We start from the raw sequence: 19,442 nt of genomic DNA, 5'->3' as shown, positions 1-19,442 counted from the left end.
TCTGTCTGTCAAACTATTAAAGCCTTGAAGGCTGGTGATCTGGGTTATATCTTCGATGGTGGATTGGTTGGTGATATGGAGTTAGAAATTTCTAGTATTCCGGTGGTTAATGAATTTACGGATGTATTTCCTGATGAGATAACGGAATTTCCACCTGAGAGGGAGATTGAGTTCTCGATTGACTTGTTGCCTGGTGTGGGGCCTATCTCTTTGACTCCATGCCGGATGTCGCCACTGGAGCTGGCTGAGTTGAGGAAACATATTGAAGAGCTATCTGCAAAGAATTTTATCAGACCAAGTGTGTCTCCATAGGGAGCACCGATAATATTTATGAAAAAGAAGGACAGTAGCATGATTGTGTACTGATTATCGACAGTTGAACAAAATAACAATTAAGAACAGGTACCCATTGCCATGTATTGATGACTTGCTAGATCAGTTGAGGGGTACTTGTGTATTTTCTAAGATTGATCTCCGGTCCAAATACCATCAGATCCGGATTAAGCCGGAGGATGTGCCTAAAACGGCGTTCCGGTCCAGATATGGACACTTTGAGTATCAGGTGATTCCTTTTGGGCTTACTAATGCCCCGGCGGTGTTCATGAACTATATGAATCGTATTTTTAAACCGTATTTGGACCAGTTTGTGATAGTGTTTATTGACAACATTCTGATTTATTCTAAAAGTAAAGAGGAGCATACAGAACATCTGAAGACTGTATTGCAGGTGTTGAAGGATAAAAAGTTGTATGCTAATCCATCTAAGTGTGAATTCTGGCTATCTGAGGTGCAATTTCTGGGTCACGTTATTTCTGCTAGTGGTGTTGCGGTGGATCTGAGTAAGATTGAAGCGGTAAGTGAAAGAAAATGGCCTTGAAGGCCGTAGGCATGTGAGGATGAAAACAAAAAAAATTTCAAAGCGAAAACACACATACCATTCAAGATACATACTCTAGGACAAAGAGATACCTTGTTCGTAACTCAAAACTCGAAGGTGATCAGTGTTAGGCTTGAAGGTTCAAACCCTCTAATGTTGATCCACACCACCCTTTGTCAAGATGCAAGAACTCTTCTTGAAAAGCCACCAATTCGAACACCACAAAGGAGCAAGGGAGATATGCTATCCCAAAGTTCACCCAAAATCTTCCATTTCATAGAAAATTTGACGGCATCTCCTTTGTTTATTCAACCTATCCCACTTTATCAAAAGTGTGTTATCATCCTCAAATGGTACCTAATATACAAAGGGTGGCACTCAAGGACCAACAATGCCTTGATTCTCTTATAATCCCCAACAATTTATGTCAAATTACTCAACTTACAAATCATTACTTACATGGTTAAACTTAAACCATTTCAATCATATTATCTCATTTGCATACATTCTTTCAACATACACATAATCATAACTTAAAATAGGCTTATTGCCCTTTCATCATATATCATGCTTCAATATTACACAAGGTCTAATATTTACAAATTACAATTCTCCAATGAAAAGCATAATACAATAAGTTCTCTAAGATACAATGAAATAAACCTCAAAATACATATGATAATTATACAACTAGAATTAGGTAAAATATGGCATGAACAAATATGACAATATGCATAATCCTAAATCCATATACAATGTTCATGCCCTAAGTCTAGCCTATGCCAAAATGGCTTCAAAATGCAAGATGTGCTCAAATCTCCAAGTGTTCATCCTATGGGCCTCTTGCCCACAGTTCCAACCCCACAGCTACTACCTGAAATAGTTGTCCCAACACGGGGTGAGATATATGAATATATCTCAGTAACCCAGAAGTTCTGGAGATTACTCTACCCAATGGCTCACTCAGATGTAAATCAACAATATATTACAACAACCAAAGAGGGATAAAGCAAGGAATTTAGTAAAGTAGGGATGCATAGGGAGTAAAAATATGATGAAGCTGGAATGGTCAATGCCAAAGCCACGCAACATTCGACCTATTGGCCTCGGCATATAGCCTACGGGTTCTCATCCAAGGAAGTGTTCCCAGAACATCAACCAAGGCACCCACCATCCATAAACACCCAATACATTCCTAGAGTGCTCCTCAACGGATAACAACTCCATGACCCCAGGTCAACTAAAACTCCCTCATGGAGACCTATCCAGTGGAAGTCCATAATGCCCGAAGGCAACAGTTTACTGGCCAGAGACACGGTACATCCTATGTACCCAATATACATACATATATGCATGAACATGTTATAATACTTCATTAACATCCACCTCCAACCACTATCCTCAAGGGGCATGGTGGACCACACTCGGAGACTAACCCAGTACCAAAGTATTATCTTATGTAAGCTCCCTCTCTAGGTAGCTCCAAATCAAAATACCACCGAGCTTGGTCCAACCAGAAATGCCTACTCACAGGTCATTCTCATTTCAATTATAATCAAATAAAAACATACACATGGTTATTCAAGCATTCATGCAATTTTCCATAAACACTTACCACAATCGCTTTGGTCAAGGACCAAAGGCAACCCATCAAGCTCACCGTTCCAAGTTCACGTCCGTAGGAGGCAACCTACAATGACCACACAAGGATCATCAATACCATGGTGAAAATAAGTCAAAACACACAGCACCACACTCCCACTTACACATACATAGGTTCGGCCAAATGGCCCAAAATACCTAGCCATGTTTGTAATTTTTTTTCAATGTTCAAATGATTTCCTAAGCTCACCATAACACCAATTCAAGCCCTTAATTCCATTCAATCACATATCAACATCATTTCCCTTAAAGTTCTTCATCATGGTCGAATCGACACATACACACCACCCAATGGTTTTGCTTCCAATTCAACGCATCAAATTAACATACAACCTATTTAAACATGATTCATAATCATACAACACCAACTACATGATTTTTACATTATGCATCCTTATTTCTCCTCACATGGCCGAATTATTCATGTCCATATACCTAGGGGTATTCAATCCAATTTCACACTTCCCCACATCATACAATCCACTAATTAAGTTATACAAATACTCCACAAATCAATTACCCAATTCCACAACATTTTCATTTCACAAAGTTATGCATACCACTCATGAAATTGCCTAAATTATCAACTTTTTCACCAATAAATTTTATGAGTTCAATCACTATAAAACATCATTCTAAGACACTTTTATCTAATACACATTTTCAATTTGAGGTCCCTAACCATGTCAATCCATACAACAAGCTTTAGGGTTCATAAATCAATTCCAATGAATCAACCAATGAAATGAGTTGAAACTTACCCACAATAAATGCCTAGAACTCCTCCACACAATACCCAAGCAATGGAGGATCAAATAACTCCAAGAACATCAACTCTCCACACTAAGGTCGCGGACATGGGTCCTTGTTTTCTCTCAAATTAGTGAGTTTCATGCCTTGAGACTACTATGGTTATGTTTAGAATGTCATTTACTTAAAGTTTGGTGTAGGACTTTTTTGTTTTGAGTGAGTATTAATGGAGTTTGGATAAGAAAAAAGTTTGTAGCAAAATTTGCCCAATAATGAGGGAGGCCGCGGGTTTGGATAGAGGAAGGGGTGGGGAAGAACATGAGTAGTGTTCTTAGCTTATATGTCATCTTATAACTTAAGTGGGGTGGGTCCCACCACCACCTCACGCGATTCAAATTAATTTAAAATTCCGGCTTAAACCACTAAACGTCCATTAATTCCTAGACTATTTAGAAACTCCAATTTTTAACATTAACCATTGTCCTTTAATTGTCCTTTGTCAGATGAATCCGGAGTTTTTCAATTGTTAGGTGAAATCACAGTTTTAAGTTGTTAACCGCGTTATGGGCACTATAGCACCTCGTATTTCGTAAACGTATATTTATATTTATACATGAAAGGGTAAAATGGTAATTTGCCAAATACGTAAGCCTAGAAGAGAAAAATTGAGTAGAAGGTCTCAAATGGAAAAACGAACACTGAAAATGGATCCAGAACAAAAAATTGAGTGGTTAGGCTAGTTTCTGGAAAATTGATGAATAGTGATTTTACCAGTGTAAAATATTACGATATAATTGTACCGATAAGTGCGAAAATACGATCAGTATTTCTAGGAAGTAAAAATATGACGTGAACGAGAAAAATATGTAGGTTATTAATTTGTGGGTTAAATTAGACGATTCAAGAAAATTAAGTGACATGTGGGATCCACTTAAGTGACTTAAGTGGATGAGTAGGCTCATTCTGACAAAAAAATCAGAACACTCTCTCTTCTCTTTCTCTCCACCTTCGACCTACACCATTGGAGGGAAAGTTTGAGCTTTTCAATTTCCACCTTGAGATAGAGCCATTTTTAGGAAAAACTTCCAACTACAAAGTTGTTCCCCTTGACCTTGTGAGTGACTTTCATGTAGAGTGCATCTTGTGGAGAGCATTATGTGTGGAGAAAACCCCCCATTTCAGCCACGAAAATTGGTGCATTTTGGGGAATTTTGGTGTTTTGGGGTTTGATCCTCGGCTTGGAAATTATCCCCTTGGACCATTGGAAGCTATTGGTGGTAAGTTTTTACACTCTCATTGGGTTTTCATTGAAATAATAAAATGGATGAGGGTTTGGTTATGTGTTATGAGTTGTGATAGTTAGGAGCATTAAATGGTATATCTCCTTTGGAATTAAATGCTTAGAATGATAAATAATGATGATTGATGCAATAAAAATTATTGGTGAAATGGATTCAAACTTAGGCAAATTTTGATGTGAGAATGCATAATTTTAAGAAATTGGCATGTGGTAGGATTGTATGAGTAAATTATGGAGTATTTATATTGGTTAATTATGGGTTGTATGATGTATTCAAGTGTTGAATTGAATTGAAAACCTTGGAGGATGCTTCCATGAAGAATTCGACCTATAGGGAATTTGGAGGAAAATGATGTAAAAAATATTGTATAATCAATGGTTGATGCCTTGGTGCATAAATGGTTAAGTGGTGAGTTAGTTCAATGGTTAAAATGATTGAGATAGTTGAAATAAAGGTGAGAAGCCTTTAGGCCTAAATTGTTAGGTTGGGTATTATTGTTGTGAAAATTGCATTACTTTTATGCAAGTGTTGATGATGATGGTTGTTAATCAATATAGGTTACCTCGCACGGACTCAATAGAAGTAGATTAAGCTTGGAGCTTACGTGGGAAAGCATTACTTGCGGAGTTGAGGTAAACTCTTGGTACTGAGGTTTACCACCTTCTGTGTTCCACCACGCCCAGTGGAGGGTAGTGGTTGGATTATGTGCTCTTTGACTTTGTATGAAATGTATGTTCATGCATTATTGCCATGATTGTGTGACATGATTGGAGCATGTTATATGACATATCTATGATCTTCGACCAGTAGATGTGTGTGATTTGGACTTCCGATGGTGATATCCCTTTGGGGGATTCCGGTCGGGTTTTGCCGTGGGGCCGTCTCTGGGAGCGGCACCAGGATGATCCAAATGTGGGACTTCCGCTGGATAGGTCTCTTTGGAGTTTCAGTTGGGTTTTGCTATGGAGTCGTCTCAACCATGGGAGAGGCACCAAGAAGCTTCTCGGGAGTTATATGATGGGGTCCTTGAACGGAATCCTTGAGTAGATGTTTTTGGATGTGAGCCCAGTGTTATGTGATATTTGTATGTCATGCATTTTATATGATGATCATTGTATGCACATTGAGTGAACCATTGGGTGGAGTGATCCTCCAGTACCCTTGGTTTACTGAGATATGTTTGTATATCTTACCCCGCGTTTGGGGACATCATTTCAAGTTATAGTGAGCATGGAGGATCTTCGGGCAAAAGGCCTGCGTAGAGGAGGATTCGATCATGTGCATATGGAAAGCGTAGCATTTTGGAGGATTATATTTGATTAACATAGCATTGTATCTAGCATTTTGGACTTAGGTTATGAACATATTGCATGATGACATTGCCTTGCTTTTGGGTGTTCATGACTAGATTCTAAGTTTTTGTAATTGATGTTTATTTTGTGCCTCTTGTTATTATTGTTATTTTGGTGAGCATGAGACTTGTCCATGGCCACATGTAACATCCGCAAAATTAGAAAATTTCATAACTTGCAATTAGGGGTGTGAAACGTACTTGAAATTCGAATTAAATTTATATTTTGACCGGAACTAATTTAAGTAGGAAAAATTATTTTGATGCTAATATAAACAAGTATATGTGCATATTTTAAAAGAGTCAAGACACTAGTTAAAAAGGGAAAGTACTACATTTAATTACCATATAGGTAGGAACTTTAATTATTAACTAGTGGGTATATGAAATTACATACATTAATATCTATATATATATATATGAGATAAGTGACTCATTAGGAAATTATTTAAAACATCATGGTGGAGGTGAATGCACGTTATGAATTAAAAGTTCAAGTATGTGTAGGATAGGAATACTTTTAAGCACACTTTATGAAAACTCTAGTCACAACTTATAGCTACATGGAATTATATGGCTTAGATAAATTATGGGGTCTAATTTCCTTCATGGGCAACGGCCCAGGCTTGTAAATTGGGGTTAAGTCAACCCATTATACCTCCACTCATAATCCTTAGTTTATCTCAAAACCAAAATCTGTATACATGCGTTTCATTGGTTGAAAATAAAGTCAGATACTCATCCACCTTATCCCTTCCTACCCGTATAGTGGAGACAAGAAACAAACCAAATTTCTTGCTGGCCTTTGAGCGTGATGAGTAACCAGCGCTGTTCTCTTCTTTTCCTCCTTCCAAAGCCGAGAATCATAGAGATACACCACAACACAAGAGCTGCATTCCTTCCTTCTTCCTTCTATCATTCACAGACTTGAAGTCAGTCTCACCAGCCCCCTCACAGCCGTAAGCCCTCTAAGAGGCACACCACAAACCGTGCTAGTATCCTCTCCCCCACTATCCTTCCCACTAAACGTGAGTCCACAAGGAGACAGCAAAGCACCAAGCACACTTATCCCCTTCTTCTCCTTTCTTGATCGGCAGTACCTATCCATCAAGGAGGTGAGGAGCTTCCTTGGTTGTCTTCTTATTCCCTGTTACTTGGTTAGATTTTGACTGAAGGTTTCCACTGCATGCACTTGTTACAGTGTTGATCGAATCTCTCTTTCCCTGCATGTAGCTGGAACCGGTCCTTTGGGCAAAGGAAAGATGAAGGACTGCTCTTTGGTCGATGGTGTTTTCTGTGCGCTAGTGGGTTGGTGAGTGAGTTGTATGTTTTCTTTTTCCCTGTACTCTGATTCTGTTGGCTTGTAGAACCTAGGGAGTAATTTTATGTTTTCTCATCCTTCTATTATTTCTGCCCAAGCCGTGACTCCTTGATGTCTGCATGTCTAATACCAAAACTTTGGGGCTTAGAAAATAGCACCATCCATGGGGGGACTGCATTGTGAACTTGACTAGAGAATTGAACCTTGTATGTGTATTAAATTAAGAGAACAACATAGTAAAAAGGGCCCCAAAATTCCTCCCAAGTCTTGTAGGAAAGGTTTTAAAAATAAGATCTCTGATGTACCTTGTGAAGGGCTGAAAACCGAGTTGGTGGGCATGGATGATTTCTTTGGACCTGTGTTTAGTCAAGTCTTGCTTGTGGATAATTTTAGTAGACAGCATGTTGTGAGTCTTTTTAGCGCACCCAAGCATTGTAAGAAATGATGTGTTAAATTAAAAGTAAGCTTTATAGAAAATGTTATGCAAATAAATCTATGTTTGTGCTTGTAATTTCTGGCCAAAACTGAATCGGTAGGTATAGGCTATCTTGGGACATTATTACTTGCTAACAATTAGTAGTGTTTTGTTAAAAATGAAGTATAAGCACCTAGTTGATGAACCAAGCTTAGAACACGTTAAGGACTGTTTGGGCAGCATGTAAAGAGCTCCTTACTATGCCTTAGGACTGCCCTTTTAGACTAAATTAGTGAATTAGCCTTGCATGTTTTAATTCCTGGTGAACAGACCTTGGAGTTGATACTTAAGAGCCGAAATTGATAGTTTGTGAATTGGAAAAATAATCCCTTAATTCTGCCTTTTTGGACAGCCCTAGAACTTGATACATGTGGGTCTAAACCGATATCTTGTGAGCATGGAAATAGCTCTCTTTAAACTTTGTTGGACTGTTTCTTGAATTAGAAAAATTAATTGAGTCTTGCATGAGTGGCCAATTGTTGAAGGCAGCCTACTAGAAGGTTTTGCTCATGCTTAAGATCCGATTTTGGGCTTGAAAAACAGCCCTCATAATATGTGTAACCGTTTGTTGGATTAGAAGGAAGTAGCTAGCTTTAACCATGTAATGAATAAGTAGACAGCATGCTTAAGATTAGTTGGCGCATTCCTTGGACATGAGGACAATGTATGTAAATGAGAAATGGTGGGTCTCTAATTAATGGTCCTAACCGTGCATGTATGCTTAGGAAAACTTGGAATTTTTATCTGTTATTGAGTGGTAAAATTAGTACTAAGTCAGAAAATTAAACTAGGAAGAGAACCATGTAATTCGGCCAAGACCTTAGGAATGGAAACGTCTAGTTAATGACCTTAATAAAACCGGAGTTGCATGCTAGAAATCTTGGGTGTTGGCACGTGGTAACCTATGGTAATGCAACCTTGAGTCGGTGTATTAATTTAATTTAAGAACCTTGAAACCGATTATGAACCAAGAATTTAGGAGAATGGAAAAAGTATATAATGTATAAGAATAAATGTAACAAATTCTGATTTGGTGTATATGTTTGTTTAGGTGCGCAAGGTCCTAAATAATAGGACTGTTTGACGATATTTGGAATGCTTTGATTCGAAAGCTAAAGTATCAGGTAAGTGTCTGGTGGCATTACCTAATGTGACTATTAGCTAGCGTAGCTAGGGAGTTTTACCATCATGTTTTCCTTTTCTTTGGTCTCCATTAATCAGCCGTAGTCCATAAAACAAGGAGGTAACGTATGGTTGGGTTTCTTGATTTTTTTATGGTGAGGTTCCACTGTTAAAGGAACTAACTTAAGTAAACGTTTCTTCTCCACTCTTGTGCGCACAGCCACCATCAAGGAAGGCTGGACCTGCTGTCTTTGTGGAGCACAAGGGGTTGTGGTGTTGTTCCTTATTTCACTGTATTCCTAGTGTGCATGTAAGAGGTAGACTCGAAACCCTCACTTTTCCTCTGCTCAAAACCGTAAAGCATGGCTAGGAGATTAGTTCTTTTGTCTATTTTTGGTTTCATAAAAATCTGCCATGTCCACTCTTTGAGTATTAACTTGAAAGCCTAAGAACTAAACGTGGAAAGGATACTCTAATAACTTTTGGGACTGAGTTGGTACATTTAAGAAATTTGTCATGAATATAAGTAAGTGGACAACATGTTTAAACTCCTAAAAGCGCACCTATGGAGTATTTGTGTTGGATTAATGATCATTACTGTTTTGGTAAAAATGAAAACGGTTTTGCTCACTGTGTTACTAAAGAAATGCTCACTGTTTTACTAAGGAAATGCTCACTGTTTTGCTAAAGAAATACTCACTGTGTTACTCACTATCTTACATGAAAAACGTTCACTGTTTGATATGAAAATGTCACTGTTTTGCTCACTGTTTGGTTGGAAAAACACTCACTGCTTTGTTGAAAAACGCTGCCGTACATTGAAGTTTCTGTTCACTGTGGCGCTGAAAAATATTAGACAGCATGCTATATGATATAAGTAGCGCATCATGTAGGAGAATTGGAATTAAATAAAACTTTAAGGCCTTGTTCTGTTAAAACCTAATGGGATTGAGGATGAAAAATCGTAGAATATTTCATTATTTAACATAGGTTGGGGATGTGTATTTTATTAAATTAACTGGAAATTTTCCATAGAATAAACATGAAAAACCGAAGCTATGTAAAGTGGAAACCGTAAATATATATATCTTTACTGTTTAACGTTAAAGAAGACAAAAAATTGAAGTCAGAATAATTTTGGGAGAAAATAAACATGTTGGCCGAATGATATATGGACATTTTAGGCTTGGAGTATTGTTGTTCAATTATAAAAATAATGGAAACATACGCTGATTTGTATGCTTCTAAATTAGGTGCGAAATTTCCTTGAGACATTGGACTGTTTCACTGCTTACTGGTAAATTAAGGTTTCAACGTACGAGGTATGTGTTAGGCGGTATTACCTGATGTAACTATTGACTAGTGTATGAATTGTGAATTGTTGCTCACATGTGCCTTATGATTATTCTGCCTATGGAAATGTTATGATTATGGAAATTCTGTTATGAAAAGAAAGAATGGCTTGGCAGTATGGCATCCAATGTACATGAAGTATATGTTATGAAATGATGATATATGCATGCACCGTGCATCATCCCGCACTTGTCTTTTTGTTTGTGTGTGACAGCATAGCATGGCATGCATGTACCAAATTCATGATAGTCTTGAGTCTTAGAATAGTTATATATATATATATAGAACCATGTGATTGAGCACGCATCATATAGGCATCCCTTGATATCAGGGTACTGGGACAGTTGGCGTCAGTCTGCATAGGCCACAGTGGAATTCCCCAAATGATGGTGTCGTGCATGGAATTTCCACTGTGATGGCACGCGCACGACGGTGCTATGAGCATGATGAAGGCGTTATATACGCAATATGATATATGATGAAAAGGATATATGATGAAAAGGATTTCATGTTTGAAGCGACTGTTTATATTTTGTGCCTAGTTTAATACTGTTGCATTATTGGTTTTGTTGCCACACTACTGGGATTTTTCTCACCCCTTTGGGGCTGCTATTTTTACAAAATGGCAGGAGGACATAAAAGCTTTTGAGGACTTGGATATTTGTTGTTGGCTTCTACTGTTTTGGGCATGCTGCTATTGATGTGCTATTTTATGGATGACTGTATGAAATTGAGAAGTTTTTATTACTGTGAACTATGATTTTATTATTGCATTACGATTTTATGACCAGCAAGTATTTTGGAAACAGATGTTGAAACGTTTGCGAAAAGGATTTTGACATGTTATCTAAATGCTGAGTTTTGAAAAGTCTTTGCGAGCACTTTGTAAGTTGTCGTACTGGGGCTACGGACCTCCGATTTTCTTATAATTTATATGCACGCGTAGCCCAGGTGTCTAATTTCATTATATATAAACCTTGCAAAGAAATTTTGAAAGCTCGATTTATTATGAATTTTACCAGCCAGGACGTTTGTGATATTTTCACTGTTTTATCTCTTATTTTGCTAGTTATGTTTCGAGGGGCAAACGAACTTCAAATCACTATTATTTTATATGAACGTAAAGCCTCAGATGTCTAGTTTCCAGATTACAAAGAATATTTTTTGAATCGTTGAACTGGATTTTATACGAATTTTTAAAGACAGCAAGGTCTGTCAGGAAATTTATATTTTTAGTAAGTTGAAGAAATTTTGCGTACTTTGATTTTTGTAATTAACCAGATCCCCTTTTTAGTTTTAATTGGCAATGTGAAAGCAAATTTTTTTCAGCCTCTAAAATACTATTAAAGAACTCTAATTCCGCTTAGCAAACAACTCTCTTGGAGGCCTACAAGAGAGGGTGTTACAGAGAAGCATGAAAATGTGTGTGAATGTGTGTGGATGTGTTATGTAAGGTTCGGCTATGTTGAGTTAATTTGATTGGAATTGAAGTTAATTGATAACTAAACCATAAAAGCTTAAATAAAGAGTGTTTAAGTGAATTTGAAGGTTCAAGTCTCTAATTGTTAATGTGTGGATGTAGGTTTAACTTAATATCAAGTTTAAAGATAGGTTGACGTGTGGCATGGGCATGAATTGTTAAGAGTGAATTTGTAAAGAGTGTAATGTGGATTGCACAAGACATGAATCTTGTGTTACAAGTTGTTGTGTGTATGTCAAATCTAATGTACATCTAGGTACAAGTGTGAATCAGGAGATACAGTGATTCCTTACTGATGTTCAGAGGATTTGACTTGATTACTTGTTGTACAAGTAACCTTGCTAGGAGCTACTAGAGGTAAGCTCTTGGTTTAGGAGGATTATTCCTCTTTGTTTGTTCTACCAGGATTTCATTATCTTGGAGGTATATATGTATGTTTGTGTTTTGTGATAGTCAGATATATAGTGTAGTTGCATTCATATAGATGATAACATGATTTGATGTGATTTGAGTTGTGAAATGTTGGTTCTTGTACAATGAACATGTTCGGATAGGCCATGAGTGCACCTGAAATGGTTGACTCTGGTTGCTCTTGAGATTTAATTTCGGGAATTATCTGTGCAGACGAGTAGTTTGATATTTTTTTGTGATTATATGATGTATGTTATACTATATATCTGACCTTTCATGAGTTTACGAGATTTATTTCTCACCCTGTGTTGTGGGGATATATTTTAGGTATTCCAGCAGTTGTTGATCAGTCATCTCAGGGCAAGAGGCCTGTGAAGAGTGGCTAGTATTGGTTTTTGTATTTTGATCTGTGTGTGTGTGTGTGTATATATAATATATATATGCTTTTTGAGGTATGTGTAGTTTCCATGCATGTTATCAGCTGTTATCTTTTTGAAAGGCGTGTTTAGCCTTTAATTTAACTGTAATAAAGTTATGAATTTCTGTATGTATTTTTGTATTGGCTTTAAGCCATAGTTCAGTATACGAGGTATTTCAGTATGTATTGTATCTGTTGCAAATTAAGATTCGCGGGTTTAATTGTGTTCAAGACAGACACTGAGTCAGATTCTGTGTGAATTCATGGATGGATTCTAAGTCTGATAGTGTTTATTTATGTTTTGTGTAGATTTTCTGTATTACACGAATTTGGATTTATCCGAATTACAGCCGTTATGCAATCTGTGGGTTTTTGTTCAGAATGGTCTCTATGATCATGTTTGAATGGAATATATATGTCCAGTACATATATAACTAGAATTGATATAGGTTGATCGTTCAAGAAATTTGGACAGGTATGGGACTGTGCAGATTATAACATTTGAAATTAACTTTTGTACGTGGCAATGCAGGAAATAATAGGTTTTGCGTTAAATTGTTACTGCAAGGTAAATAAGAACATTAATAGGATAAAAGAAAAAGTTTATTCGTATTTTTGCCATAACTAGAACAATTATGCATGTTAAGCCTTTCACTTAATTCATAATTTGTAGAGCGCTAGTGTCCATATGTAGGTTAACTCACCTGCTGCAGACGGGGTCTTACACTCTTCACCTTCCTCCTATTATTCAGCCGTTTGAAATCCATTTCCTTTGGAAGTTCCTTTCTTGGTAATGTTCAAGGTCAGTTGATACAAGATGTTAAAACACATAAACAAAAGAAATCTAGAAGATTCGGTCATAGAGATTCAAAGACAGAGATTTAACAGTTTCATAATTTTTCTATTCCAAAAGATGTTAGCTCGTGTTTAACGACATGGATGAAGATACAAACATAGTCTTAACAACTTGAAATCCAATAGACCTGAGATACAAATTGGTGAAGATGAATAGGTAGAAAAGTACTTATAGACTCAAAAATAACAGAGAAAATAAGACTCAATAACACAAGACAAAAACTAAAGTGGAGAGGAGGGATATCTACTTAAAAAGGAAAAAAAAAAAAGAATAAAGTGTAATCCCCCAGAAACTTGCTACTATTACCTTTATTTGATCTTCTATTTATAGGCGGGGGGAAGACAGTGGCAAGTGATTTCTTGATCAAACGGAGGAAAGTGATTAGGGCTGAGCTATCTCTTTTGCTTTTTCTTTAACAAAGATGATTCTCTGACATTCGAATGTGCTCTGCATATTTTTCCGTGCTACAATATGTAGTAGTGTCCTTTTGTTCCGCGCATTCTGTCCTTTTTGTGTGCGTTCTCTATTCTGCTGTGTGCGCCTTGGTGTGCTTTTTTCAGAGTTGACTTCAAAAGAAAAAGCAACGATGAACAAAAGTTAAAATAAAGGACATCTCACTCTTGTCTTCCTCTTCTCCTTTTTCCATATTGGCAGTCATTCCTTAATGCAGATTATCCTTTTTACATTTGTACTAATATTTATACCTAAACATACTGAAAAGGGGTGGAACGACCTTCGTTTCGCAATAAAAATCAAGGTAGATAGGAATGAAATGTTGTCCCATCAATACATATATCCAAACGTCAGCTAATCTTTTAGACACTCTAGTCCTAAGCAACTCCATTACCCTTCGTAGGATTAACTTAGCTTTCAAAACTTCATGAATCAGTTTTCGTAATAACGGTTCTGAAATCCGTTTCAGAACACTTGTTGTTCTTAAAAGTTTTAAAACAGAATGCAAACAGAGTTCACTAATAATTTAAACATCCACAATTAGTACAGTCATCCATGAAAATAATACAATCACAGCAGCATGCCCAATAGTAGAAACCAACAGCAAATATCCAAGTGCTCAAAAGCTTTTACGTCCTCCTCCTATTTCATAAAAATAGCAGCCCCAAAGGGATGAGAAAAATCCCAGTAGTGTGGCAACAAAACCAATAATGCAACAGTATTAAACTAGGCACAAAATTGTAAACAGTCGCTTCAAACATGAAATCCTTTTCATCATATAACCTTTTCATCATATATCATTTTCATCATATAACATATTGCGTATATAACGCCTTCATCACGCTCATAGCACCGTCGTGCGCGTGCCATCACAGTGGAAATTCCATGCACGACACCATCATTTGGGGAATTCCACTGTGGCCTATGCGGACTGACGCCAACTGTCCCAGTACCCTGATATCAAGGGATGCCTATATGATGTGTGCTCAATCACATGGTCCTATATATATAACTATTCTAAGACTCAAGACTAACATGAATTTGGTACATGCATGCCATGCTATGCTGTCACACACAAACAGAAAGACAAGTGCGGTATGATGTACGGTGCATGCATATATCATCATTTCATACATATACTTCTTGTACATTGGATGCCATACTGCCAAGCCATTCTTTCTTTTCATAACAGAATTTCCATAATCATAACATTTCCATAGGCAGAATAATTTTATTATTTATGGCAGAATAATCATAAGGCACATGTGAGCAACAATTCACAATTCATACACTAGTCAATAGTCACATCAGGTAATACCGCCTAACACATACCTTGGCACTTTACTTTTAAATCAAGCATTCCAAACATCATCGACAGTCCAATTATCTAAGAGCTTGTGCACCTAAACAAACACATACATGGAATCAGAATTTATTACTTTCCTTTTCTATATATTACAGAGTTGTCCCATCCTCCTAATCCTTGATTTGTGATCGGTTTCCAGGTCCATATACTAAGCGAATTTTCTGCCATTATATTAATTTAAAATAATTCGTGTGAAATAATTGAATCGGTTCCCACATAGGTACAACAAAGGTTTTCATTAAATACTTTATGTGTAAAACTTAAGTCAGAATCCATAGGTTAAACAACTAAAATTCTGCATACAAACATTGCTGCGAAAATGAAACTTTCTTCTTAAACCTGCCTGACTTACAAAATTTATATAAAATCGGTCTTAACAGTTTACAAAAAATTTCTTTGTTACGAAGGAAGTGCACATATGGGGCTACGCGTACATATAAAATATAGCTCAATCGGAGTTCCGTAGCCCCAGAAACAGAACTCGCAAAATGCCTAAAATTTCAGCCACTTATATATTTCTCTTTCAGGTAATTGGTGACCGAAACAAAAGGAAGAAAAGAGGCTTAAACTCAAATTTATCATCTCTCAATTTCTAGTTTTCTAACCAAGTTATTATGCTTCAATGTTGGCAGCTTTCTGCCCTTAATTTATTTTCTTAATAGATATCAATTGACAAAACCATAATTTTCGAACAAAACATATTTCCAAGACAAAATTTCCAACAGTTCTCAAACCAGTTCACGTTATCATTTCTAAGGTAGAGTTTTCAACAAGCCATAATCCAATCCAAGTTATTTTATCCCAAAACAGAATTTCAGTCTATTCTTTGAGAATTATGCGCACCTACTTATATAAGGATAGCAAATCAGAAATTGTTTCAGGCCAGTTCTATAGTTTTCAGATCACTTCCTTTCTACCAATATTTATAAAAGAGATATACTCCAATTTTCCAAAATCTGTTTTTAGGCATGTATGCACACTAGTTCACGTTTTAAAACAGAATTAATGAAAGGGTTACGAAAATAAATTTTATTTCCTAAGAGCTACTCAAAAGGGCAGAATTTATGTGCACAAGTTTTTACTTCAACAAGCACTACCCAATTTTTCTTAGGCTAGAATAAACAAGCCTTTAACACACTGATTTCGCCCTTCCGGGCACATGAGAGAGCTAATAAATTTTCTAACCCAATGGACAGTCCCACATAGTAAAACAAGGGCTATTTCCAAGCTCCTAAGAAGATCAATTTCGGTTTTCCTATGTCAATTTCAAGGCTGTCAACAAACTTCAGTTTAAGGCTTACACTCGTTGCATACTAGAGCTGTTCTTAAGGGCAGAATTCAAAGGGAGTAAATGACCAAAATAAATGTTCTCCAACATGTACAAGGGAACCGAATAGATAAGAAGCAAGCGAAGGTTATTAGCTTGACTTACGACTGTTTTCAAGGGGTTCGAGTTGTATAATTCGGCCATGGGGAGCCGTGATCCAAACTGCCCAATTTCTCCCTCTAAAGCTCCAAGGAATCGGTTTCAGTGGCGTGCCATAGAAGAGGGGACCCAACCAGGACTGGGTCAGTGACATGCAATGAGAAAGAAGTTCAAATCAGATCCGGTTCTAATAAAAGAGGTGATAAGACAGCAAACGAAATAATTCACCTTCTTCCTCTTGAGGATGACGGTGTGCACAATTTGGGGAGGATGGAAGGTGGGAATTTAAATGACAATCTGCATGCAGCAGAACCTCCAACAGGGCGAAGGGAATCATGGAAAACAATGGAGTAATAAAACAGCACAATTTCTTTGCTTGTGTACACGGCCGGCAGTGAGCAGAGAAGGGGGGAATGCTTGAAAGTCTCTCTAACCTATGAAACTCACGGTTTGTGAGAAGGGTGATTAGGCTGAGTTTTAGCTGGGGTTCACTTACCATACACATGGAAGGAAATAGGGTGATAGACTACTCACAATCAACCCAATGTTCAGCCAAGAAGGAACAAATATTAAACTTTTATCTTCCCCAAGTGTGCGCACGAGTGTAGGAGGAGATAATAAGAAACGATGGGTGCTTTTCAACCAATGGGGAGACATGCAATTAGGTTGGACCAATAAGAACCATACATTCAGATTTCCCTTGAAATAATTTAATTAATAAGTTATAAGTTTTTGGGCTGTTGTAGTTTCCTCTCCATTGCTTTGGGCCATACATTCAAAAGGCTAGGTGATGGCCCAATCTCATCATCAAAAGCATCTTATTTCATCTATCTTATGTTTATATTATTTATTTTTCTATCCCCTCTAATCATTACTCAGAATATATATATATATATATATATATATATATATATATATATATATATATATAGGCAGGATATTCTTACACCGGTGTAAGAGTTAGAAGTTTTACACTCAATCTTGACCATTGATCCACTTGTATCCGACAGCTCACATTACTAAAAAATTTGAGCTCTTAGATATAAGTGAGATTAACAGACAAGATTAAGAGTGTAACTTACACTGGTGTAAAATGATCCTGACCCATACATATATATATATATATATATATATATATATATATATATATATTACAATTAAGTTAATCCTATCCTCTTAAATTAGAATTCCAATTCCTAAAATATACGCTTACCCCAAAATCATATTTAACATAATTTTTATGATTTAGATTCAATTCCACCCTATACATAAATTGGATTTTAATTTCAAGCATGCTTCACATCTCTATTTGTAAGTTAAATAATTTTCTAATTATGCGGAATGTTACAAAAATGAAGACCGTGTTTTTTATTAAGGACCAAAAATGGTATTTCCTATGAAAACAAACTCAATCTGAATATTTAGGGTTAAATTTGATTTTGATTTGAATACAATAACAGTAAGGATATTTGGTAGAGGTTTTATTTTCATATTTATGAAAAATTGAGAATGGTAATTTAATTTATTTATATTTAGTGGAAGATTTTTGAAAAAAATTTGGGAATATAATTTTCTCATAATTTTATTTTGTGTGTAAAATATAAATCAAAATAGTACCAAAAAAATACCATCCATTTTCCCAGAAAAATGAAAAATTAGAAGCAAAATGTTTTATAATATTTTGACATACTAAATAATTTTTTGTTAATATTCTAAAAAAATCTATTTTCTATCATATTTTCGAAAACTGTGATTTTTTTTCTATCAACCATCCCCTTTGTTAAGAGCCAGTGTTTCTTAAAATTGGTCGAAGTAGAGATGTGCATGGAGTGGTTCGGTTCGGTTCGGTTTTTTTCAAAAATCTAACCGAACCAGTTTTAAATGGTTTGGGTTTCAAACCGAACCGGTTTTATATTTTAAAATCGGTTTTAATTTTTTCAAACCGATTTGAAACCGGTTCCAAAATCAGTTTATGGATTATAACCGATTTTGATTTAAAACCGGTTCTGAACCAGTTTTAATTCAAAATCGATTTTAAATCAAAACTGGTTTTTAATCAAAAATCGGTTATCAAATTAAAACCGGTTTTATAACAAATTTAAAACTGGTTTTGTAACGCTCGGCCACTTGCAAGAATCAATTATTGTCCCCACACACTAACACGAGACTTTTCAGTGTGCTTTGTCCTCACTCGCACACTTCCCGGAAAAACTTCCCAGGAGGTTACCCATCCCAGAATTGCTCCAAGGAAAGTCAAACACGCTTAACTGTGGAGTTCTTCCAATCCGGGCTACTGAAAAGTAGATGCATCTTGTTAGTATAGGTAGTACCAATTAATTCTTATAAGTCATTCCTAACTGTACCGTCCCATACCAGCGCAATCTCTGGAATCCCTCTCTTTCGGGTGTTGATTCGATTCATTCATGAACCCCCAAGCTGCAATATTTGGCATGAGCCGCTCATTGTCCGCGCCCTTTCGCACCGGCGATCACTCCCTGCCCTTGCCAGCTCTTGGGATGTTACAACTTTAGTATCTTACAAAAAAATTAGTGAGTTGGTCCCTAATAAATTCAAAGTGGACCTATTTAGTTGAAATCGTGGTTCCTCACAATTTCAAAAAAGATTCATATTAGTCCCTCAAAAGAACTAAAATGAGTCCACTCTAAATTTGTTAAAGACCAACTGACTAATTATTTTTTATAATAGAATAAAGTGGGACCGTGTTTTTTATTAAGGAGACCAGGATATTTACTGTTGTTTTTTATATTTGAATAGGAAGGTGTACTAGGAGTGAGTGAGTGTTACGACATAAGGATTGAG

The 19,442-nt window shown here is 36.5% G+C and overlaps 2 long non-coding RNA genes across 4 annotated transcripts; one reads left to right on the top strand and one right to left on the bottom strand.

Annotated features, from left to right (window-relative positions):
• The first annotated feature begins 6,721 nt into the window (after window positions 1-6,721).
• On the top strand, window positions 6,722-12,880 carry LOC133290386 (uncharacterized). Of its 3 annotated transcripts, none has more exons than XR_009748658.1 (6): window positions 6,722-7,056; window positions 7,143-7,253; window positions 8,789-8,861; window positions 9,080-9,176; window positions 10,113-10,181; window positions 10,842-12,880. It is a non-coding gene; the product is annotated as an uncharacterized LOC133290386 (long non-coding RNA). The 3 variants fall into 3 exon arrangements; XR_009748657.1 differs by having other exon boundaries at window positions 12,431-12,875; XR_009748659.1 differs by lacking the exon at window positions 10,842-12,880 and adding an exon at window positions 10,544-10,835.
• Window positions 12,881-13,410: 530 nt separating this feature from the next.
• On the bottom strand, window positions 13,411-17,348 carry LOC133290387 (uncharacterized). The gene is made up of 4 exons (XR_009748660.1): window positions 16,851-17,348; window positions 16,629-16,761; window positions 15,163-15,233; window positions 13,411-14,472 (listed from the first exon to the last, which is right to left on the bottom strand). It is a non-coding gene; the product is annotated as an uncharacterized LOC133290387 (long non-coding RNA).
• Window positions 17,349-19,442: the final 2,094 nt, after the last annotated feature.

Source organism: Gastrolobium bilobum, unplaced genomic scaffold (genome assembly GCF_033153095.1).
Source record: "Gastrolobium bilobum isolate Gb01-03AN ecotype WA unplaced genomic scaffold, APGP_CSIRO_Gbil_v1 utg11474, whole genome shotgun sequence".
NCBI lineage: Eukaryota > Viridiplantae > Streptophyta > Magnoliopsida > Fabales > Fabaceae > Gastrolobium > Gastrolobium bilobum.
Note: the sequence above shows the minus strand (reverse complement) of the source record. Positions and strands in the feature narration are given on the sequence as shown.